The 25,626-nt window shown below is 43.1% G+C and overlaps 1 protein-coding gene across 1 annotated transcript in view; it reads right to left on the bottom strand.

The window, feature by feature from the left end:
- Positions 1 to 25,626, bottom strand: part of LOC309549693 (sulfotransferase 6B1-like) — a 607,359-nt gene that overhangs the window by 293,049 nt on the left and 288,684 nt on the right. The gene's annotated exons all lie outside the window — the stretch shown is intronic.

Here is a 25,626-nt window from a genome sequence, read left to right as displayed (position 1 = left end):
TTCTCGGGCTCTCCTGTCCCACCGGTTAACCCGAGAGTGCAGCCGGTGGTTCAATTATCTAACCATAGAGCTAATTGGAGATGAGAATGGCTCCAATCATCTCTATGGCCTAAGATACCGGAAGCTACCAGCATTTCATGACTTCTGTTTCGCCAGAAATAAACAGGGCCATTGGGAAATTGGGAAAGTATTTTATCACACCAATTTTGGTGTGGTCAGATGCGTTAAGGTCAGAGGAGAGATCTAGAGTCTAAAAGACCCCAATTTTTTAAAAAAAGAGTACCTGTCGCTATAGATTGCTATCATAGGGGATATTTAAATTCACTGTGATAACAATAAAATTGATTTTAAAAAAAAAATGACAGGAAAGGTGTCAAAATAACATAAAAAAGCAGGAAAAAAAAATCAAGCCCCCCCCGTCCCCCCGTGCTTGCGCGCAATGGCGCACGTAAGCGTTGGTCTAGTGACATATGTAAACCGCAATTGCAGCATGCATGTGAGGTATCGCCGCGAACGTCAGGTCGAGTGCAGTAATTATTGCAGTAGACCTCCTATGTAAGTCTAAAGTGGTAACCTGTAAAGACTTTTAAATGTTTTTAAAAATGTACGTACTTTGTTGCCGCTGCAGAGGCGTGCGCAATTTTTAAAGCATGTCATGTTTGGTATCTATGTACTCGGCATAAGATCATCTTTTAAATTGTACCAAACAAATTGGAATTATATTTGTGCAATAAATTAAAAAAAAATGTATTTTTTTCGCAGAAATTGCGTTTGGAAAATCTGTGCGCAAATACCGTGTGACAAAAAAATTTGCAACATCCACCATTTTATTCTATAGGGCCTCTGCTTTAAAGAAATATATAATGTTTGGGGGTTCAAAGTAATTTTCTAGTAAAAAAAAAATATTTTTTTCATGTAAACAAAAAGTCACAGAAAAGGCTTGGTTTTCAAGTGGTTAGAAGAGTGGGTGATGTGTGGATAAGATTGAGCATAAAATGCCGGGACAGTTCAAACACCCCCAAAATGACCCCTTTTTGAAAAGTAGACACCCAAAGATATTTGCTGAGAGGCATGGTGAGTCCATGGAATATTTTATACTTTGCCACAAGTGTCGGGAAATTATTATTTCTTTTTTTTGTTGTTGTTTTTTTTACAGAAAGTTGTCTTTTACCCCTGACTACCTGTCACAGTTTCAGAGGCCCTGAAATTTCAAGATAGCACAAAACCCCCCCAAATGACCCCATTTTGCAAAGTAGACACTCCAAGCTATTGGCTGAGAAGCATGGTGATTCCATGGAATAGTTTATATTTTGCCCTCAAGTTTTGGGAAAATTATTTTTTTTTTTACACAAAGTTGTCAGTAAATGATATAATGCTCACACATGCCATGGGTATATGTGAAATAACACCCCAAAATACATTCTACTGCTTCTCCTCAATACAGGGATACCCCATGTGTGAGACTTTTTGCCAGTCTAGCCGCGTACAGGACCCGGAAAACCAATCCGCACCTTCTGGCTTTCTAAGGGCGTAAATTGTTGATCTCACTCCTTACTACCTATCACACTTTTGAAGCCCATAAAAAGCCAAGATGGCACAACCCCCCCCCCCCCCCCAAATGACCCCATTTTGCAAAGTAGACACTCCAATCTATTTGCTGAGAGGCATGGTGAGTATTTTTCAATTTTTTTTTTCAATTTTCAAAACTTTGTGACAAAAAGTGAGATCTGCAAAACACTCAACATGCCTCTCTGCAAATAGCTTAGGGTGTCTACTTTCCGAAAAGGGGTCATTTGGGGGGGGGGGGGTTGTGCTGTATTGGCATTTCATGGCCTCCATAACTGTGATAGGTAGTCAAGAGTGAAATCAACAATTTACGCCCTTGGAAAGCCTGACAGTGGGGATTGGTTTTCGGGGATCTGTACTCGGCTAGACTGCAAAAAAGTCTCACACATGGGGTATCCCTGTACTCAGGATAAGCAGCAGAATGTATTTTGGGGTGTCATTTCACATATACCCATGGCATGTGTGAGCAATTTATCATTTACTGACAACTTTGTGTAAAAAAAATAAAAATATATATATATATATATTTCCCGGAACTTGTGGCAAAATAAAAAATATTCCATGGATTCACCATGCCTCTCAGCAAATAGCTTGGGGTGTCTACTTTCCAAAATGGGGTCATTTGGGGGGGGGGGGGGGGTTGCGCTATCTTGGAATTTTAGGGCCTCCAAAACTGTGACGGGTAGTGCAGAGGTGACATGAACAATTTACGCCATTAGAAAACCTGAGAGTGTTGATTGGCTTTTGCGGTCCTGTACACAGCTCCCAAAAAGTCTCACACATGGGGTATCCCCATACTCAGGAGAAGCGGCAGAATGTATTTTGGGGTTTCATTCCACATATACCCATGTCATGTGTGAGAAATGTATCTTTTAGTGACAACGTTGTGTAAAAAAAAAAAAGAAAAATTGTAATTTTCCCAAAACTAAAATATTCCATGGACTCACCATGCCTCTCAGCAAACAGCTTGGGGTGTCTACTTTCCAAAATGGGGTCATTTGGGGGGGTTTTGTGGTATCTTGACATTTCAGGGCCTCCTAAACCGTTAGGTAGTGAGAAAATGCAATGAAAAATGTACGCTCATTGATTTATTTTTTTGTCAAAGACATGTAGCTAAATATATTTTGGCCAAAAAAAAAAAAATGACATAAATTGAGTATATTGGATATTTTTTAAAAGACAAAGTTGAAAATGTAATTTTTTTGCAACATTTTTGCTCTTTTTTTATTAATATCGCAAAAAATAAAAAGCGCAGAGGTGATCAAATACCACCAAAAGAAAGCTCTGTTTGTGGGAAAAAAAGGACGTAAATTTCGTTTAGGTACAGCATTGCATGACCGCGCAATTGTCAGTTAAAGTCACGAAGTGCCAAGTTGAAAAAAGGGGTCTGGTCTTTGAGCAGCCAAATCCTCCGGGGCTTAAGTGGTTAAAGAGGAGTTCCAGATGTGGAAAAAAAATGAAAGAGTAACTCCACTTTCGTAGGAAAAAAAATCAGCAAATAAAGAAAAAACAATATAGCGTATACAATTGCGACACAAATCATATTGTAATTGAATGTTATTAAAAATTACCTTTCCTTTTCAATCTGCAGCTGTTGAAATTTTCTGAAAATGCAATGCAATATGGCTACCTGGAGATGTTCTGTACACAGAATGTGTACTGACCACACCCCGGAAACATAATTTCCTGCTTGTGTGATTGGCTCACCAATTTTCCCAGAAGTCTGCCTAAGATACAAGTCAGATTTCTGGCATCCCATGCAACATCAATGTCATTTTTGGGAGATATTCCCAATATGAACACATCTAAAAGGATGCAGGCCCAGCAGCTTTAGAGCCCTGCAGCTGCACAGCTGACAGATAATTATGAAACCACTCCCATTAGACCCACTCATCACAGAGGCACAGAGGAACAAACAATGATTTCTTCAGGGAAGGTAGGAATCTGAAATAAAGTTTGTTAAAATCCTTGTAATGTACATAGATCACCCAGAGGGGAATGTTTTTTTCTCAACAAAAGTTGAGTTACGCTTTAAAGTCAGCAGCTACAAATACTGTAGCCGCTGACTTTTAATATATAGACACTTACCTGGCAAGGGAGCCCGCGATGTCAGCACCCCAGACGATTTTTGGATAGGCTGCCGGGTGCTGCCGCCGCCATTCACTGTAAGGGAAACCGGAAATTAAGCCTTTAGGCTTCACAGCCAGCTCCCTACTGCGCATGCGTGAAGCGAGCTGTGCATTCTGATTGGCTCGGCGGCAGGGGAAGGAGAAGCTGGATGGAACTTCTGAGGGACGGCTCTGTGGCGCTGTCTTCCGGAGGTGGGGAAGGGTACCTGTCAAAAACAGGTACCCTTTCCCCCCTCCCCCCTGAAAGGTGACAAATGTGGCACCGGAGGGGGGGGGGAGCAAAAGAGTGGAAGTTCTACTTTTTGGTGGAACTACTCTTTAAGTAACTTCTCAAAAGGAAATTGATTTTCATCTGCCTGTACTGGCTAGGGCAATAAGGTTACAAAGTGCCCTAGCTGGTGTGGCAATACCTCCACTCATCTAAAGGAAAAGTGCTCCATCTATGCCCCAAGTTCCTTGTACATAACTCCTCCCCCTTCCTAATATACTTTAATTGTAACGTTTCATTCCTCACCCATGCTAAATAAGACTTTTCATTCCCTGGTAAAAAATATTTAATGCTAATCAACGGTAATAAAGGGGATTAGGTAAATTATACTCCCACGTATATTGTCTGTGAATTGTGTCCCATATCCAAAGTGTATTTATTGTTAATGGGCATGCATTTTTAGAGTGTGGAAGTGTGTGAGGTGATCCCACGCTATGGAAAGATTTAAATTGGTGTATGTATAGCTGCTGCCTCCACTCTGTCTGACTACACACCTGGGTTTGATATTATTGATGTGTTCCCTTATTCTGACATATTCACGTGACAGCCTCTGAAGCAGCCGGGACACTCAAAACTGGTCAGGCTCCATGCTTTTTTCATCAGCTGCCCCCCTGAACCTCCATTACCTTTTGGCAATGCACAAGCTTAGCATTTATTGATGGAATTCATCTGGAAGAAACGCTTCTGAGAGTGACTCCGAAGATAAGTACTCCTTTTTATCCCTGTGTGGATGCATCTATAATGAGGACCAGTGGAAGGACTATATGTTCTGAATAAATTGTGATTGGATTCATATCCCTCTCAATGAGTTTCTGAACCCGGGGTCACTGGTTATACATCTTCTCAGCTATTATATGCAACACTTCAAATTTTGGGATGTTTTTATGCTCTTCAGAAAGGGGATAATGCTTCATTTATGAACCTTTATGATTGATTATGATTGATACACTCATGTGAAGGAGGCAAGTACTTTACCACTTGGTTGTATAAAAGACTTGATTCATATCTTTATATACCTTCTCTAGACCTCTCTAGAGTGCAGAAATGATCATACTTATGGGACAGCATGCATTGTCCATGATCCTTATAAAGGAGGAAATCTATTATCCAATGGCCTTCAAAAATAGCTTATTAGTGGCCTATATATACAGTGCCTTGCGAAAGTATTCGGCCCCCTTGAACTTTGCGACCTTTTGTCACATTTCAGGCTTCAAACATAAAGATATAAAACTGTAATTTTTTGTGAAGAATCAACAACAAGTGGGACACAATCATGAAGTGGAACAAAATTTATTGGATATTTCAAACTTTTTTAACAAAAAACTGAAAAATTAGGCGTGCAAAATTATTCAGCCCCCTTAAGTTAATACTTTGTAGTGTCACCTTTTGCTGCGATTACATCTGTAAGGCGCTTGGGGTATGTCTCTATCAGTTTTGCACATCGAGAGACTGAAATTTTTGCCCATTCCTCCTTGCAAAACAGCTCGAGCTCAGTGAGGTTGGATGGAAAGCGTTTGTGAACAGCAGTTTTCAGTTCTTTCCACAGATTCTCGATTGGATTCAGGTCTGGAATATCTTTATATTTGAAGCCTGAAATGTGGCAAAAGGTCGCAAAGTTCAAGGGGGCCTAATACTTTCTCAAGGCACTGTATATATACACACATATTCTGTATCTACCCAAAATAAGTGGATATTAAGCATACCGGAGTCACAACATTTGTATTGTGCAATAATATTTTTTTCACAATTTTATTAGCCACTAGCTTTTTCCAAACAGCAATTTGCATACAGGCATCATTGTGAACACATAGACAGCTAGCTAGTATTCATGTGCATATATGCAGTTGGAGGGAGGTTGATGGGGAGCAGTGGATGTCAGTGTATGTTTTTAATCTGTTTTTATGTGCATATATATGTCTTGATTTTAACTTTGCATTTTTTAATAAAGATGGTGACTATTTCCAAACACTAATAGGAAAAACCGTACTTTATTTTATATTTGATTTCTTACAATTTCGAATATAGATCATAAACCATATAATGGGTTCTTAACATTAGAGAGTGGTTATAGCTCATATCCACCTGGGTTTGAGTGTTTGTGTTGTAATCCATACACTAGAGTTAAAAAATCTAGTTGTGCATCCATGTAGGAATTAAGATCTCTTGCCAGAATTAATTTGCCTTCCTTAAAATCCATCAACTTCTCTAACATCCTCGTTAAAAATACAGTAGGCCCTTCAGTAAGGCAATACATATTTGCTAACTTATATTCTGTGTTATACAAAGAACCTTTCAAATATAAAAAATGCCCCTTTGGGTCAGCCACTTTGTTCTTTAACCACTAAAGTTGTACCTCTCAGATGGCAACAGCTCTAGCTCTCTTTGTAGTTGCGTCTCCATAATACCATTTAGGATAATGTTTTGAATATAATTGAACATTTGACGTATGTGTAATGTATGTTTCTTGGAGAAATGCTACATTAATAGAGTATTGATGCAGTTATTTTCTAATTTCTTATATCTTTTTGTCGGGGAATTTAACCCCCAAACATTGTATGTTATAAAATGAAGTGGTGCTATGACAGGTGGCAAGAGCTCTATACTTCCTATTTTTCCCTATGTGTACAAAATGGAGCAGAAAGAAAGAAAAAAAAATGACCCCCCCCCCCAGAGGGATGTTTTTCTAATAATACTTTGCCACAGGCCCTCTATCAAGGATACTTATTTTTTTAGAGACATCTGTCCATCCAGAGATTTCTATAACCTGTAGCTCCAGCTTATCACAAAATTCTTGCAGCTTCTCTGTAAACCAAGTATTGCTGTCTAACTATGTTTCTTTCCGATCATGCATGCACTGCTTCAGGTGCCAAATCTGCAAATATATGAATGTTGGTTCCTTCAAATTTTACTGTGGGTGTCCCCTTTAACTTTTCCCAAATCAAATATTTTTCTTTGTAATGATAAAAGGAACCACTACATCTCTTGGCTTTACAGATTAAATATTCTGAGGTTGCCTTACTCTATGAACTTTTTCTACCTCTAAAGACTTTAATTTTGGTCTGCCCAAGCTTCTTCCTTCTGTCCTTCTGGGAATTCGTAAGTTATTCCCTCTATTACGATTCTCTTCTTGATCATTCACTTTATATAGAATCTTTGTTTGTGTTTGCTGCATACTCTTTATTTGTTCTCTGAGATCTATTATGGCTTGCGCATGTCTGTCCATTCGTTCCCCTGTCTTTTCCACTTGGGCCAGGTTTCCATGACAGACTGCCATGTCTGTTTTTAAGGACTGCTCTAGTCTAGTAAACATATCTGCCCCTTCCATCTTAGTGGGTAATGCGGAGCTTAAAGTCTGCTCCACTGCATCCGAAGAATCAGGCCCCTCACTTGCAAGCTCACTTGAGCATGTCACTGCCACAGCTCCCATTGAAATCTTAGGCTGCTCATGTCCACTATTCCCTACCCCGTGCTCCACTCAAGCTTCCCAGGATGTGACCATGACCAGGCTTTCTGGGCTCACACCTGCGCCAAATATTTTTTAGTTCTACTGGGTTTAGGTGTTTTTGACCTGCTAGTCTTAACAGATCGGCTCTTTTATTTTGGGGATTATATACTACTGCTCCTCTTCTTTTAGCTTCAGCTTGACACATAATTATGCTGGAACTCAATACCCACAAATGGTTCTTCTCAGACCAGCTGTTAGTATGTTTGCTTTTAGGTACAATTCAATCACAGCTCTAGGCTCCAACACCAGGTCCCAACACTCTGCTCTTTCCCTGAAAGCTCCCAATCCTAACCCACAACCAGAGAGCAGCCTGAAGGCCCATACACACGATAAGAAAATCACACAAAAATGTCCATGCGACGAACGATCGGCCAACTATCTGATCATTTGTATAGTGCTTTCGACAGCCGATTCCAACTGTTTGGACGACAAAAACTGAATGTGCAGGCTAGACAATTTTTATCGTACATGAACACAACGTCTGATTTTCATTTAATTTGTAGTTTTTGTCTGAAAAAAAAGAAAAGCAAGCCTACACACACTCAGAAATGAAAGAATTACAATACAATTCAACACATTACATCACATCGAATTTGTATTTTGTCACTCGAAAATTTTCGTAAGTTGAATAACCTCTTCATTTTCGATACGAGACTAGCATGCAACAAAAAACAGGCGATTGTTTGTCTGATAGTCTCATTGTATGTACTAGGCTTTACCTCTCCTCCAAAGGTGCTACCTGTTACAGCTACAGAGCCAATCCTCTCTTCACTTCCCCTCTCCACTCTGCTCGGATGCACAGGTAGGCTTAGGATTCCTGACACACTTGCAGGCTTAAAAGGGCTTTACTAACCCCTCGATGTCGGGAGTTGTACTAACGGTTTGTACTAAAGTTTGATGGGTTTATTGGGGTTTAGCTGGCCTTCCAGTGCCGTCAGCTAGGACACAGGCAGATATAGGGAGCTTGACATGTTTACAGGGTTTAGCAGGGTTCCTCTGGATTTTCAGTACTGTCGGCTATGCAAACAGGCTGGGTGTCTTGACAGATTTTAGTGGGGCTTTACTGGCGCTCTGATTACAACCTCCCTGTGCCATGCTCAGGCCTGATTTAGGAACATACTGTATGTTCATTGTTACTGCCTAATGAAATCTGCATTGTTTTTATTATATTTATTAATTTGCCTTTTGTTATAGCCATGACACCTTGTAAATTGGCGAGAGAGGAATAGAATTTGGAGTAACTTGCAAAAAAGTAGGTAATAATGACCTGTGTACAATGTAAAAACTATGTACAAAGGTTAGTTCATTTGATAGGAATATTATAGAGAGCACTGAGAGTTTATGGCTATTGCACTCTTTATTTTATATTGCACTTATTTACACTATAAGGCGCCTATTTAACCCCTTAATGCCTGAAAATACAAACAAACCTTAATGACTGTAGGCGGTTTTTCAACCTTGGCGTGTGCTAATAAAACTGTACATATTGCAACTACTCAATGCATCCAGGTAAATTAAACTTTGTACATTTAAAAAGGTTGTAAACCCCAAGAAAAACAAACAAACCTTAATGCCTGAAGGCAGTTTTACAACCTTGGCATGTGCTAATAAAACTGTACGTATCATCGCAACCACTCAGTGCATCCAGGTAAATTAAACTTTGTACTTTTAAAAAGGTTGTAATCCCCAAGAAAAAACAAACAAAAAAAAAAAAAACAACCCGCAAGACAAAGGCATAATGAGCTACTATGCATCGCACAGTAGCTCATTATGAAATTCTTATCTTAGAACGAAGCCCTCCAGCGGCGCCCGCACACCACTGAGACAGCTGACATCTTCCCCGGTGTTTCTTCCAGGTTCGCGGGCTCCAGTGCTGTGAGTGGCCGGAGCCGCGATGACGTCACTCCCATGCATGCGTGCAGGAGCCGCCTTTTACAGCACGGGCTCTGAAGGTTCGGTACATTAAGCCGGGCCTTCAGAGCACATGCGCCAATAACATCATCGACTGCATGCTCTATGAATATCTCCTAAACTTTGCAAGTTTAGGAGATATTCACAGTACCTACAGGTAAGCCTTGTTATAGGCTTACCTTAAGGTACAATTAAAAATGAATACTTCACTTCCCTTTTAAAGGACACATTTGACCTTTATTTGGAGATAAATGGTAATGGACTATTTTTTCTCTTTTTTTTCCTCTTTTTTTTTTTTCTTATCAACAGAAAATTGTCAAAACAGGTAGAAAAATAAACAAATTTAGCTGTATATGTATGGCCATGGCCATTACCAAATACGAAAAAAAAAAACCTAAATAAATTAGGGCAATATTATATATATATATATATATATATATATATATATATATATATACTGTATATTCCATGATCTAGCATATTTTATGTATTATTATTAATATTATTTTTACAGACTGTTTTCTTTGGCTGGGAGAAAAAGATACATTGCAAGGCAATTCATTAAAACTTTGGCAGATAGAATCTGGAGCAGCTGTTCATGGCAACCAATTGGCTTCTATCTTCACCTTGTTCAGTTAAGCTTTAAAAATAAAATATATCAGAAGAAGGCTCACTTCAGTGATGATGCTTATAGATGTAAGGTCAGTGGCAATGGGTCGAAGTGTACAGTATATAAACCCTAACAAAGAGCTCCTCTTATTTGCTTTCTTTTTGATCTGATAAATATACGAATGACAATATTTTCTATATCTTTTGGACGAGTTCAAAATTTAAAAAAAAAAAAAAAAACTGTTGGTTTTGCCAGAATTCTTGCAAGTTGATAACTTCTTGTGCTCTCTGCCTGCTCTTCAGATGGGGTTATGAAGAAACGGAGGAGGGGAGAACAGGTGAGCACTGTGGGGTTGATTTACTTAAACTGTAAAATTAAAATTAAGTAGGCAGGGCTGATACCATGTGCTAAGGATTTGAAAACGAAAGTACACTCTTACCTCAATTCATAGAAAGTGATGCAGACACTCCATAGAACTGTGTCTCGAGTCTGCCTGACAAATGTTGGTGCATGTGAGAGATTCGGGTACTGATCAGAAACATGTACATAAATTTGTTGCAAAGATGTGTCAGTCTTCTAGAATGTAGCAGAAACCCCTACATACTGCCATGCCAGCACTGCCGAGTTAGGCATCCAGCACAGGAAGGCTGCCACAGTAAGAACCCTCCAATCCCGTAAATAGCAAAGGGGGATCACACAGCTCCCCTCGGCCCCCACAAATACACAATATGCCCTGCTCTGCAGTGAGCAGCTCAGAAGACTGCAGCAGGGTCTGGGGTGCACACACATACAGTTGTGGCGCCACTGAGCTTTTGGAGTTACGTGGGTATTTGTGTGGGTCTCTGGGGTCTGCCACTGTGGGTGCTGCAGATCCAGCCTCTTTGTGTGGACTTTGTGTTGCCTCGAGCTCTGCTGTTTTGTTCCACTGCAGTGGAGGCATAGGTATTTAGCGTGATCCACTTCTCTACTGCATGAGGGCAGGTACTATGAGTGCTTGCATTTTCCCCTCTCACTTTTTGATTCTGCTCCACTTGAAAAACTCAGCCTGCGTATGAAAGAACGGCCTCCCACCACTGTTTGGATACACAGGAGCCACAGTCTACATTCAGCAGCCCCACTCTAAGCACTCCTGCCTGGCCGGCTCCAGAAAGCAGACTCTGTAAACCAACACAGAGTTTGTCCCAATTTTGTAAAGAACTTGATAAGAACTGCCTGTATATGTTGTTTGTGTCAAAAATATCAATGGAACTGTTGAAAGATGTTCATAAATTGGGTGTAAGACTTTCTAAAGCTGGGTACACACTATGAGCTTTTTCCGCTGGGTTGAATGGAAAAAAAAAAAAAAACCTGTCAGCTGGTGGTTTTCCAGCATGTACGTCTAACAGACGGCCAGCATATGTACAAATGTCGGCCGGTTTTTATTGTGTGTACGGGGCTTAAAGGAACTGTCAAAAAGGTGTGAAAATGCTTAAAGTATAACAACAACCAGATGTCTCTATAGCACTTGGGAACAAGGCTGTATGTGTCATGGGTGTACAGTCACTTCTATTTGAACGACAGTCCTGGGAGGGCAAAAGACACCAGAGTCACTAAACAGGAACAGTTTATTGGACTGATTATAACATAAAAAATCCATAGAAATACAACGGTTAAATAAAGTAGTTGCTGTAAAAATAGCTCGCACCAGAACCACCAATGTTCAGTTGTAAAACAACCAAACAACCAGGGAATAAACAGCCTACTTGCCCATATGTAGAGATGTTACGGATGGGTCCCCAGCTGTGGCAGGATCATAGGAATTATAGTATCCTGGACACACAACGGGAGCGCAGGGAATTGCTGGACACTCGTGACATCGATGGTAGGGTAAAAACGGAGGAAACCTTTAGTGTTCACTCCATGGAGACACTGTGTACGAGGAAGGCAGCCAGCGAAGGCAGCCAGAGTTGTCACCAAAACAGGAATTTTTCCTTTTTTAGCTATAGGGACAGGAAGTGAAGAGAAATCTCCCCAATGAGAATAGATGGCAAAAATGAGGGCTTATATTTCCTCCCATACTCTATACAAAATGGGAAAAAATAGATTTTTCAGTTAGTTCTACCGTAATAAATTGTAATATTTATTAATAAAGATTATTGTTTTGCAAAATTTTATAACAGAAACTAAGAAAAAGGTGTTTTTTCTCACAATTTTCAGTATTTTTTTATAATTTTTATATAATTTCTTTTATATATGAATAAATAAAAAACCCAGTGGTGACTAAACACCACCAAGATAAAACTCTGTCTCAAGAAATGATACAAATTCCATTTGGGTACAGTGTTCCATTACAAAATGTGACAGTACCGGGGTCTGAAAATTGGCATGGGCAGGAAAGGGGTGAAAGTGTCCGGTATTGAAGTGGTTTAAGGGTTAAAACATGTTTTTTTTTTTTGCCTTGACGTAACTGTACAGCACCTGTTTAACTTGTTCTGTGAGAACTATAATAACATTACAGTGAGAATAGTGGTTTTATGTGACAATAAAACATACCTTGAATTTTGCAGAGTCACAATCACATGATGACCTTTTGGCCAGTGTAAACACCCAATCGAGCTGCACTGACATGATCTTACATATGTGTTTTTCCTACTATGCTTGAATGATTTTTAGTATAAGCTTGATATACCAAGGGTTAAGCCCGTATAATTTATGCAGTATATTATGAATATATCATTACAGATTCTATAAAACATAATATTATATTTTTTGTTGTATTTCTGCAGTTTTCAATGCAGTGACAAAGACACATGCAGCCATTTTTGGGGGTTTATTGTACATATTAGCTATAATTCTTTGCATTTTGATATTTTGGCCCTGATTTATGAAAAAAAACGAGGAAAGCTAAACTTATATACAAAAACTACCAAAGAAAACCACTGATAATTGGGAGTTTAGTGTAATTCCGTTTTTATTTTTTCTATACGTTATGTTCTTATCCTGTAACGCCAACGTAATGCAAATTTGCATCCTTGGTACCCTGGCACCATTTTTTGGCACAAACGGTTGGCTTTCTTGTGATAACAACCGATGTGGCTAAGCAGCTGCTCGGCTGTTATCACAAGCAGCAAGAGGGGACATCCCCCCCCTCCCGCCACTCTGCCCGGGTCTACCGTCCCACCGGGAGACCCGAGCGACCAGCCGGCATGTCTGCCGGCTGGCCGGTGTCCCGAACAAAGCCAGGATTCGGCTTAGATCGGGACTCCGAATTAGAAACCTTGACACAATGTCATGACATCACTTCTGGCTACTGGTGCCTTAAAGATGCCAGATTTTAAAAATTGACTGTATTTAAAACAGCCAAACTTGACGTTTTGAACGCTTTTAAGTGCAAAAGGAGGGATTTGGGGTCTTTTAGACCCAGGATTCCTCTATAAAGAGTACCTGTCACTGCCAATTACTGTCACAAGGGATGTTTACATTCCTTGTGATAGCAATAAAAGTGATAAAAAAACAAAACAAAAAGAAAGAATGGGACAGTGTAAAAATAGAAAAAATACAATAAAATAAATAAGAGAAAAAAAATTTAAAGCGCCCCATCCCTCCGCACTCGTGCGCAGAAGCGAACGCATATGTAAGTCCTGCCTACAAATGTAAATAGTGTTTAAACACATGTGAGGTATTGCCGCAAGAGCAATAATTCTAGCACTAGACCTCCTCTATAACTCTAAACAGGTAACCGTTAAACATTTTTAAAGCGTCGCCTATGGAGATTTGTAAGCACTGTTTGTCGCCATTCCACAAATGTGTGCAATTTTAAAGCATGACATGTTAGGTATCTATTTCTAACATCAAATATCTGACATCATCTTTCATGTTATATAAAAAAGAATTGGGCTAACTTTACTGTTTTTTTTTTTTTTAATTCATGAAAGATTTTTTCCCCCCAAAAATTTTTAACTTAACTTAAGCAACATCTTTATACTTACCTGCTCTGTGTAATGGAATTGCAGAGAGGCCATGAACCTCCTCTTCTAGGGTTCCCTGCTGGTGCTCCTGGCCTCTCCTCTCTGTCCAGTGACCCCACGGCAAGCCATTAAACCACTTCGCCTCTCACACCTGTCCTTTATGGACCAATTTTCACATTTATGCTATGAGCCTGTTTATTAATTATATTATTATGTATAACTTTGTCATTACTTAAGCTAACAAGCTCTTACATATATATTTTTTTTAAGGACAAACAGGGCTTTCCTTTTGTGAATATTGTCTTGGAACACTGATTTTTTTGTTTCGCAATCCTTAGACAATTAAACGTAATAAAACTAACAAATAGCACTTTTTTTTTTTTGAGAAGTGTTCGTTTAAATGTAAACAGAATAATAATAATAAAGTAGTTTTTTTTCACGTTTGTGCTGTTTTAACCTCCCTGGCGGTATGATTATGTCTGGAAGTTCATACCAAAAGCGGTACAATTATTTTCATGGAAATTTGGTGTTATGTATTATAGGCCTACAATTCTTAGTAATTACTGACTTAAACCTGAGCAAAACAAGACTCTAGTAGACATCCCAGATGTGATAAATTTTGAAACACAAACGCATGAATTATAATCTCATAAATAATGTAATTTTATTCAATAATGCAGTAAATAAGGAAATTTGTCAAAGAAAGAAAATTCAATACAAATGCTGCGTGTGATAAATCTTGAAACAAGGAACTACACAAAGTCCAACGTCACAGTCAGGACATAGGAACCTAGTTTCCTTTCGGACTTTCTTTCCATTCCTATCGCATTTCGAGCAGCAGACAACACACATCCTGGTTGGTGCTGCCTTTTTTGCAGTTGGCGGAATATAGTCTGCAAAGTGACGGCCGGTCAGACGCTCTGGGTTGACCACGTCAACAGCGCGACGTCCAGGTCTATTTTCAACTCCTGATGGTGTCTGGTACTTTGCAAAAATCTGCTCAGCCACCTTCCAGACAAACTCGGAATGAGCAAGAGAGTTTTCACTGTTGGCTTTGTGCAGGATGTAAGCGTTCCATAGACATTGTTCCAGAAGATGTCTAAATATTTTTTTATAATATTTTTTTTGCTGTTTTCGTACAGCGGGATAGAAGGTCATGGCCTGATCGGCTCTGTCCACACCTCCCATTGTTTTGTTATAGTCAATTACGACCTGTGGTTTCAGCACATCAGTCCCACGTTTTGTATGGACCGTGGCAGTGGAGGTAGTGTGAACAGTGCTCATAAGACACACATCCTTCTTGTCTCTCCATCTCATTGCCATCACCTTTCCCTTCTGCCAGGCAACCATTTCTCCGGTTTTTAGTTTTTTTTTGGCAAAAAAAGATGGCATGTCTCGACGGTTAGGCCGAACGGTACCATATGCGTCGGTTCTATTTTGTAGCAAAACATCATATAGTTCCGGGGAGGTATAGAAGTTGTCCGTCGTCAAACAATATCCCTGGTTCAGCAAGGGGTCAAGAAGTGTCAGGACGGATGATGTGGCAATCCCATAGTCGCTGTACCTCGGGTTGAATTTAGTGCCTTTGCCGGTGTAAATTACGGAATTCCATATGTACCCCGTGGATGACTCGCAGAGCATATATGATTTGATGCCAAACCGTGCTCTTTTTGATGCGATGTACTGAATCCAACTTAGGCGACCTTTGTAGGCCATCAAACTCTCATCCACGCTGATGTCCCTTTCTGGCACGTAGGTCCGCTGGAAATTTCCCACAATAAGTTGCCATACCTCCCAGATCTTTTTCAGTTTGGGCGCAGGATGCGTGGCCTCATCAAATTCCTCATTGTTTGTGAAGTGCAAATACTTCATAATCAGGGAGAAGCGATACTCAGACATCACGGTCCCAAAGAACGGTGTGGCCAGTAACCTGTTGGTGGTCCAGTACCATTTTTGGAACGGTTTCCCCACCAACCCCTGAAGAAAGAGGAGTCCCATAAACAGCCACATGTCCTCTTTCATTACCGGTTCCCACCTTCTGCTTCGGGAAAGCCTGGCATGCAGCGTTGCGGATTGCTGCTGTTGGTAGCGATTCGTCTCGGCGACAATTAATTCAATTACCTCCTCAGTGAGAAATAATTGAAGGTAGGCCAGAGGATTGTCACGCTCGACATCTACCTTCATCCCAGGTGATCCGGTGAAGGGGAATCTTGGGGGCGCTACCTGGTCCGCATCGCAATCAATAGCGCACCAAGTGCGCACATCGCTGAGGTCAGGGTCATCGCCGTTCTCACTTGCCAGATCCGTGTCAGTGTCAGTGTCGGACGACAAATCACCGCATGACTCGCTATCGCTCACTTCCGCGAGCACCTCTGGGTCGCTGTCGCTGCCGCTGTCACTCAGCTGGTCCAAAAGCGGTTTAGCCTGGCGCTTTTTTGATGCCATAATATATTTTTTTTTTTGGGCACAAATCACGTTTACTGAAGAGAGGGGCACTGTAATATCAGATCTGAGGTGATCTGTGGTGATACAGTGTAATCCTATCAGATTACATTGGATCACCTCTTTTATTTAGTTTCACTTTTCAAAATTCCCACCCAGTTCCGCTCCCGTGCGCCGCCTCTGCTCGCAGGGAATGGAACCAGGAAGTCAGATGCCGGTCACCCGGCGATCGGAGCGAAGGACATCGCTGGATCGCCGGGACAAGGTAAGTGGAATGCTTCTGGGAGCCAAGGGAGGCTCCGCTGGCACTCTGCAACTCTACCCCGAGCGTGACTCGGGGTTACCGCTCTTGATATGAAAATTCAACCCCGTATAAAAGGGATACGTGTAAATATATGTAAAAGGTGTAAAAATATTAATGAGCAAAGCAAACAGAAACAGAGAAAAAAAAAAGGTTTAAATATTATTAGGCAATAAAATAGAAAAAAAACCCCCAGGAAAACAAAACAAAAAAAAAAGTAGCAGGAAAATTATAATTAAATGGAGAAGGAGAATAAGGCATTAATTAGGCTGATTAGAGTAAACTGAGGGATTTTAATAGGTTTTTAAGGTAAAATGCAAGGAATGTGATAAGGTAAACTACGGTCAGGGTTTAGAACCACTTTAATGCTCTCCCAGTATATTAGGAAATGGTTGGTAAAAGTTGAACACATTCATATATCTTCTTTCCTGACAGACTCCATGGCAGCACACGTATGGGTAGGCTCCGCCTCTTCTCCTACCCTATAGGACCCCACTCTCATAAATCTTTTTGCAAGAAGGAAGTCTTACCTTATAGGATAATTTTCTGTTTTAGGCACGTAACCATTCCTGCTGAAGAGTGCCTCCTTGTATTAGTCCAGCAATCTCGGTATTTACTGGGTGGACCCGGGCAATGTTACATGATGCTGAAGATGCCATAAATCCTGCATCAGAGGTGGGCTGCATCGCTGGCCAAACGTCTATGCTACTAGCGGGAGGCCCTTGATGCCCTATTGCACATGCGGATTCCATTCCAGGCCTGAGACTGTCCTGCTGCCGTTCGGGTGGTAATGTATAAACTTTCATTTCACTGTGTTATTTCCTGTCTATGGCGGCTGGAGCGCTCCTGCGTTCCAGACCGCTGCTTCGGCTCCTCCCCCTGCTTCTCCGGACCTCTGATTGGTTGTCCAGGACGAGGCTTGGCTCTTGCGGTGTTCGCGCATGCGCGTGCACCGCTTTCCGGTCCCCTATGACGCAATTGTGTCAGGGGGGGTGTGGTCTCGCGGCTCCCGGGAAATTTAAACAGCTGTCAAAGCTGTTTTCCTAGGGATGTATGCGGGCTTTGCGGTGGCTTCCCCGTGCTGCGTCTGTGCTCATAGGTGGTAAGTCCTACATTGGGCCAGTTGCTGTTGGGGGTGAGGGGGGGGGGGGCGGTGGAGAAGGGGAAGGTAGGATATATATGCTTACTTTCTTCCTATTGCAGGCTGTGCATCTGACTGCAATGGATACTTCACCACCCCCCGGTGGCCAGTCCCTGCGCAACAGGTAAGTCAGTTACCTTAACCCTTGCCTGTTTGCCTTGGCTGGTTGTGTACTGGAGCTTAAGTGTTTGTTTTTCTTTTCCCCTGTTTTTCTCTCTATTCAGCCCATTTAGGTCTGACCAACGTCCTTCTGGATCCTTCTGGATCCAAGGATCAGTCTCCTTCAGTTCAGCATCACTCTTCATCAAAGTCTAGACACCATAGGTCTAGCTCCAGGTCCAGGCGTCATGAAGATACTGCCAGTTCAGTCTCACTGCGACCTTCCCGCCATTCTGACCGCTCTACAGAGAAGTTATGTTGGGGCTGCCGGGCCCATGTCCCTGAGGATAGGTCCTTATGCGATACCTGTTATTCCCAGGCACTGAAAGAAAAACAAGGCGCTGAACAATCAGTAGAGTCTATGGTCAGGCAGATTGTTCAGGAATCCCTTCGAGATTGGGATGCTGGTAGAATGTCGGGTCACTCTTCGGAAGCTCCTGGTCCCCTTCTGAGGGATGAATTGGAGCCAGGTACTTCCCAACCGAGTCACTTCTCGGAAGATTCCACAGGTAGCGAAGAGGACTTGGAGGACCAGAATGCAGGCTTTGAGTTTGCCATGGTCCCACCGCTAGTTAAAGCAGTTAAGGAGGCACTGAAATGGAAGGATCCAGCGGAATCCCCAGCAAAACAAAATAAATATTTCAAACATCTCAAGAAAGAGCGTTCCCATTTTCCCCTTTTGGGGGAATTGGGTGAAATTATTACAGATGAGTGGCAAGGAGCTGAGAAAAAAAACTCCTTGTCATCCAAGGTCTCCAGAATGTATCCCTTCAAAAATGATAAAGTGAAACATCTTGATTCCGCTCCCACAGTAGATGCGGCCTTGATGAGGTTGGTAAAACACGTCACCTTACCATTGGAAGACTCAGTCTCCTTAAGGACGCTCTTGACAGACGGATTGACACAGATCTTAGAAAGATCTATCTCTCTGTAAGCCGGCCCTGGCGTTGGCAGACACTTCTAAGGCTTTGGAAGCCTGGGTGCACAACGTGGAGGCTAAACTACAGAGTGTCTCTGAAGAAGTGGCCAGAAGCTCGGCCGTTCAAGAGTTAAGGCTGGCAATGGCTTTTTTGGGGAGGCATCCATTGATATCATCCGCTTGGCGGCGCGGGTCATGCTATCCTCTGTCACGGCCAAACGCGCCTTGTGGTTGCATCCCTGGTTGGCGGACCGGGCCTCCAAGCAGGCCTGGTGTAGAATCCCCTTTGAGGGTTCGTCCCTTTTTGGCAACAAGCTGGACAGTGCCATTACCCGTGCCACTGGTGGTAAATCAGGGTTCCTTCCTCAGGATCGCCGGTTGATGGACCAAAGAAGACCCCAGAACAGACAGAACTCTGACCGTGCCAGAGAGGCGCGTTTCTACAGGCCTGGTCGTGAGTTCAGAAAAAACTGGAAGCGCCCCCATTCTACGGGACAAAAGTTCTCCAAAGGGAAATCTTCTGGTGGCCGAGAGGCTACTAAGTCCTTTTGATATCCAACGTGTCCAGACAGTGCGAGTAGGCGCGCGCTTGCTTCCGTTTGCGCACGTCTGGGCAGCCTCAGTCGAAGATCAGTGGACTGTCAGAACCGTATCACACGGCCATGTGTGGATCTTCAACAAAAATCCCAACCCAGGGAGCAGCAGTGCCTGTTCCGATCGAGGAAAGATTTCAAGGCATCTACTGTATTCTCCGCTCTTCATGGTCTTGAAGAAAAGCGGCTCTTGGAGGCCAGTCATAGACTTGACACACCTAAACACCTTCATCAAGAAAGAGAGGTTCAGGATGGAGACACTTTTTACAATTCGTCAGGTGGTGCAGCCAGAGGATTGGATGGTGTCCATGGATTTGAAAGATGCCTATTTTCACGTCCCAGTAGCAAAAGAATTGCAGACATTTCTTCGATTCGCAGTGGGTCAGGTGCATCTCCAGTTTACCTGTCTCCCTTTCGGGCTTACCACATCACCTCAAATCTTTTCAAAGATCTTACTGGCTGTAGTAGCTCTGATCAGAGTAAAAGAGATTCGACTTTACCATTACCTGGACGGCTTCTTCTATCACAACACCAAGATCAAATTCTGCGTCACAGATCTCAAGTGATTTCCACCCTTCAAGAATTCAGGTGGCTCCTGAATATGGAAAAAAGCCATTTGGTACCCACAAAATCAATAGTCTTCCTAGGGGCCCTCTTCGATACTTCCAGAGGCACCATCTCCCTTCCATTGGAGAAGATTCCGGTAATTCGCAGCAGGATCCGTCCAGCATTATTAGCCTCTCATCTCTGGGCCTCTCAGTGCATGAAGACAATCGGGACCATGGTCTCCACAGCTCCCATGGTGAAGTGGGTACAGTGGAGGATGAGGCCCTTTCAGATGGGATTCCTCCAACAGTGGAGTTTCGAGAGTCCGGATATCTTCATACGTATAACAGCATCCATGAGGGAGAGCTTAACCTGGTGGCTTCAGCGGGAAAATCTTTTGAATTGCCATTCGATCATTCCAGCATCCTGGTTAGTCATGACTTCGGACGCCAGCAGGACAGGTTGGGGAGCGCACTGCCTGTCGGAAGTGGCCCTGGGCAGATGGGATTTCCCTGCCCGCGGGGTGGTCTCAAATGTACTGGAGCTTCGGGCGGCATTCTGTGCTCTCCAGGCCTTTTATCATCTGGCGACCAGTGCCTCGGTCCTCCTAAGGCTAGACAACACGACAGCTGTCGCATACATCAAGAGGCAAGGGGGCACCCGCAGTTCTTCTCTTCTGAAAGAAGTAAAACCGATTATGGCATGGGCTCAAAAACATCTGTCCAATCTGTCGGCCGCCTACCTTCCCGGTGTCCAGAACATCCAGGCGGATTTTCTCTCGAGGTCCGTTCTGGACAACGACGAGTGGTCACTTCATCCGGAGATCTTCAGGTGGGTCATGTCTCTGGGGTTCCATCCGGAGGTAGATCTATTTGCTTCTCCAAGCAATGCCAAACTGGAGAAATTCTACACGAGGTGGCGTTATCCCCAGGCCTACGGGGTAGATGCCCTGATGGATTTCACAAAGCTTATGTTTTTCCCCCGGTACCAGTTATATTCAAGTTTCTTCAGAGGCTCAGGACAGAGAGAGTGGAGATCATCGCGATCCTTCCCTTTTGGCCAAAGAGACCTTGGTTCCCTCTGTTGCTCCAATTGAGCTGTGGGGACCCAGTGCCCCTGCCATCCAGGTGGTACCTTCTGTCCCAAGGGCCTATTCTTTATCCCTGCCCAGCACAGCTTCATCTCATGGTATGGCTCTTGAGAGGGAAAGACTGAAAGCTCTTGGTTGTCCAAACGAGGCAATTTCCACAATGATGAGTGCCAGAAGACCCAGCACCAACAAGATTTATGAAAGAATCTGGTCTAAATTTAAAGATTATGTGGATAGCGTGTCCGGTTCCGTTACTGATCCAGGAATTCAGGATATCTTAGGTTTTCTCCAGTCTGGGCTGGACTTGTCGCTGGCTGTCAGTTCTCTTTGAGTCCAAGTCTCTGCTATTTCCGCCTTCACTGGGACTGCATGGGCAAAACATTCTCTGGTTCGCCAGTTCTTCAGAGGTGCTACTAGGCTGAGGCCTCCTAGAAAGCCCAGGTTCCCTAAATGGGACCTTCCGATAGTCCTGGATTTTCTTTCCTCAACTACCTTGGAACGGGAAGATCCATTCTTCCTTAAAAATCTCTCCACGAAGACTGCCTTTCTAGTGGCTATTACATCAGCTAAACGGGTTTCCGAACTTGGTGCCTTGGGATACAAAGAACCATTCCTAACATTTTCGGGTAGTCTTGGTTCCGATGCTTGGCTCCAATCCGAAGGTAAAGTCGGTCTTCCAAGTCAACCAGGAGATTGTTTTGCCTACGTTTAAATCTCAAAATGAGATGTCCATCCATCCTTTGGATGTGGGGGAAACACTACGGTTATATCTGGAGACCACTGCGCCTTTTCGCCAGTCAGACCATCTTTTTGTTCTCATTTACGGGAAAAACAAAGGTAAACAAGCATCTTCAAGATCTATAGCAAGTTGGATAGTTCCGACCATCCAGTGGGCATATTGAGCCAAGGGACTGGCTCCTCCAGAGGTGGTGACGGCTTATTCCACCAGAGGGATCTCTACATCGTGGGCAGCTTCTCTTCATGTAGCTCCTGACGTGATATGCAGAGCGACTTCTTGGTCATCAATCAATACCTTCATGTCGCATTACTGTGTTGAACCGGCTTCTTTGTCTTCGGTTAATTTTGGTTTAAAAGTTTTTTGTCTATTGATGGTGCAAATTAAACCTATTTTTCTGTTAAACCAGCAGTTACCCGCCCGGGTGTGTATGGCTAGTTATTTCCCATACGTGTGCTGCCATGGAGTCTGTCAGGAAAACTGAAAACTTATATCAATACTTACCGTAATTTTCCTTTCCTGATGGACTCCATGGCAGCAGGAGTCCCCGCCCATCTGCTGGAGTAGTCTATTTATGGAACACACAAAAAAATAGTCCAGGCGCTGATCCTATAGAGATGTCCCTGGGTAATAATGGAACCAAATAATACAGTGATGTATAAATGAGCAATAGACTGTGACTTTCCAAGGCTGCCAAACCCTAAACATGGGATGAATTGGCAATACTGTAAAAGGAGGGTGGCGCTCACTGGTGTCTATAAATATCTGTCCTCTATGGATAAAAGACCGGAGAGTGTCTCTTTAAGGTAACAATGGTATTTATTAAAATCATAGATGAATAAGAGGTTAAAATATTGACCACGACAGTCCCGACAGTCCTACACCTCCTTGGGTTGCTGTGGGATACCAAGGGAGATGTAACTACAGCAGATAATAGCCGATGTTACCTGGGGATCTGCTGACGTCCCACTTGATGGAAGATGGCTAGTGGAAATAGCTGGTGGAGTGGAGAGTGGGGTACCTCGAAGGGCGCATTAGCGCCGTTGTCCGGCTGGAAGGAGAACACTGTGTGCGGCCGCCGCACAGTCCTACGATGGATAGGGTTTGCCTGTGTTGGGTCCCCGAATCATCCACTACTTCCGCGATAGCCAGAAGTGACATGGGGATCGCGTCACCGGAAGTGACGATCAGGAAGTCGGGCTGGTCACGTGTATAAACAATCTTGCTTTCTGGTTGCCGCAAATACATGTTTCGCGCGCATGCGCATGCGATGTTTATAGACACCAGTGAGCGCCACCCTCCTTTTACGGTATTGCCTATTTATGGAACACGGCTCCTGGTATGGAGCAAAGATTTATGGGAGTGGGGTCCTATAGGGTAGGAGAGGAGGCGTAGCCTACCCATACGTGTGCTGCCATGGAGTCCGTCATGAAAGGAAAATTACGGTAAGTATTGATATAAATTTTCTGTTTTATGTTTACTGTTAGGGCCAGTTCACATCTGTGCAATGAGTTTTAGCTGCATTTAACCTGCATTTTAGGAACATTACATTTTTTTTAAACACATCACAGCTAAAACACACATAAAATGCACAGGTATGAATAGTGTCATAGAAAAGCAAGAGGCCAAATTTTCTTTTTAAGTATTTACCTTATTTGCTAATGTGGGTGTGCACAATGGTACATAGTATGATGCTATAAGGACAGCAGTGACAGGGCACTGCAAAGAAAGCTAAAGCTAGAGCCAGTTTTAGAAGTAACAGTGGTGGGTCCCTACACTGAAATAAAATGATAATTTCATAAGTAAACCTTATTTTCTTTGTTAAATAAACTTAAACCAGATCCAATACAGGTGGTATTGAGTGTTATTTGTTATATGACTTTGCCGCAAGAAAGTTGGCCCTACATGATTTAGTTTTATTGTTTGCTCAGCCGGCTAGGTAAATCAAAAAACGGAGCCAATTTTCCCATCCACACATTTGTATGCAGGTTGGAAAGTTCTTTTTAGCTGCTGCTCGGCAGGGAGGAAAAGGGTTAACGTATTTTTCAGTCTTTTCACTTGACGGGCTGCTGCTGGGGGCAACCAGTGCAAGAGAAGGATGATATCACATCCACACAGTGGGAGAGTGGTACTGGCATGTATAGTGAGGGGAGCGGATAATAGCCTACCTCCTGAGTGGTCGGTGCTCCAGCAACCGGGACTGGATTTGTGTGGTGGAGACCCTAGGGACTTAGCCGAATGGTACAGAAGAGTTAATTATGCATGTGCATGGGGTCTGTGCTGGTTTCCGGCGGGACCCGCTCTGTCTCTGGGAGATGAATGGCAGAGTCTAACTGGACCGGTGGAACGATATACTGCAATGTGGTGTCTCCTTCAAAATGTTGCATCCTGAGCAGGTGTTTGTATCGTGGGACTGCGAGGCACCTGTATGACAGCTTCAGGTTATGACACAGATACACCAGAGTGTACGGCTCACTTCTAAGTCGGGGTGCCGCACTAATGTTGATGCTACAAGAATGCGGCCCCGCTTGATCCCAGACATTAGTGAGCACGTACACCAGGAAGTCCGGGGGAAGAGGAAAAGTGAAAGAGAGAGCAAAAAGGCCCAGTGTGCACTGGGCAATTTGGCCCCACCCACAAATTCGAGGTGGATAGGGAAATCCTCACTGTTGTGTCATCACATTCTGAAAGCAGGACTCCCACTGTCAGAATACACTGATCAGCACTGCAGCCAATTGGCTGCATGCACCGATCAAGCAAAAATTTTCCAACATTTGTGTCCAGCTCTGGTTACAAGTTGCTGACTTGGCTGGGTAAAAGTTCTATCTCTTTTCCTCTAGTTCTCTTTTTTGTGTGTAGCAGGATTTCCAGGCATTGGGCCTGAGGTGGGTCTGCCATTGTTACCAGTAACACTCCCAGCACATTTGAGCTGTAACTCCAGGTATGAGAGCTGAGACAATGACAATTCCGGCATCTTTGGTTTGTGTGTTTTATTATATTTTGGGGATAGAAGAAGGGAATGAGTGGGATACTCCTCTGGCTCAACTAGGTACAATTTCGGGACTCTTTTAGAAAAAAATGCCTGTAAGCGCTGTCTTGACGCCAGTCGACGCTAGCCAATGCTTCCTGATGCTTGGATATACTGTAACACTGAAAATTGTGCTGGAACCTCGACTTTAATCCAGAAGATCCAGGACTGTAGAACACTTGACTCCTGACACTGCTTTTCTCAAAAGTCACTGAGTAGCTCCCTCCAGACCTGCGCTGGCTTGAAGTAGCTCCTTGTAAATTCCTGTGCTGCTCCAACTGTCAACTGGTACACTCCACTCTGTACAATGACTCTTCAGGGCCCAAACTGCAGGTACCCCCTCTAATACTTCAGTGTCCTCCGACCAGGCACCCCCTTTACAGCTAGCTGACTCTTGGATCCCAGAACCTTCTCCGGAGTGGTCCCCTCTGACACTAGGCAGACCCCCAGAGGCAATCCACAGTACTCACGACCTTTGTAGGCTTTCCTGGGACTGGACCCTCTCTCTCCGCTGGTTCTCGGCACACCGGATCCCTTTCAGCTCAACTCAGCACCCTCTGGATTCTCAGGCAGCACCCAGAGATATCCACTTCCTCTGACAGGAGGAGAGACAGCCATACTCTCCCTCCTGGGACTCTGCTTCCCGCCAAAGACGCCGAGTCATGCACTCCCCTCAAACTTATACCCACTCCCAGAATCCTTTGGAGCAGAATCTGCCTTCTGGGGTAGTTACAA

Source organism: Pelophylax lessonae (assembly GCF_965119305.1).
Source record: "Pelophylax lessonae genome assembly, chromosome: 3".
In the NCBI taxonomy this organism is placed as follows: Eukaryota; Metazoa; Chordata; class Amphibia; order Anura; family Ranidae; genus Pelophylax; species Pelophylax lessonae.
The sequence above is the reverse complement of the archived record's forward strand: the minus strand, read 5'-3'. Positions and strand labels throughout refer to the sequence as shown.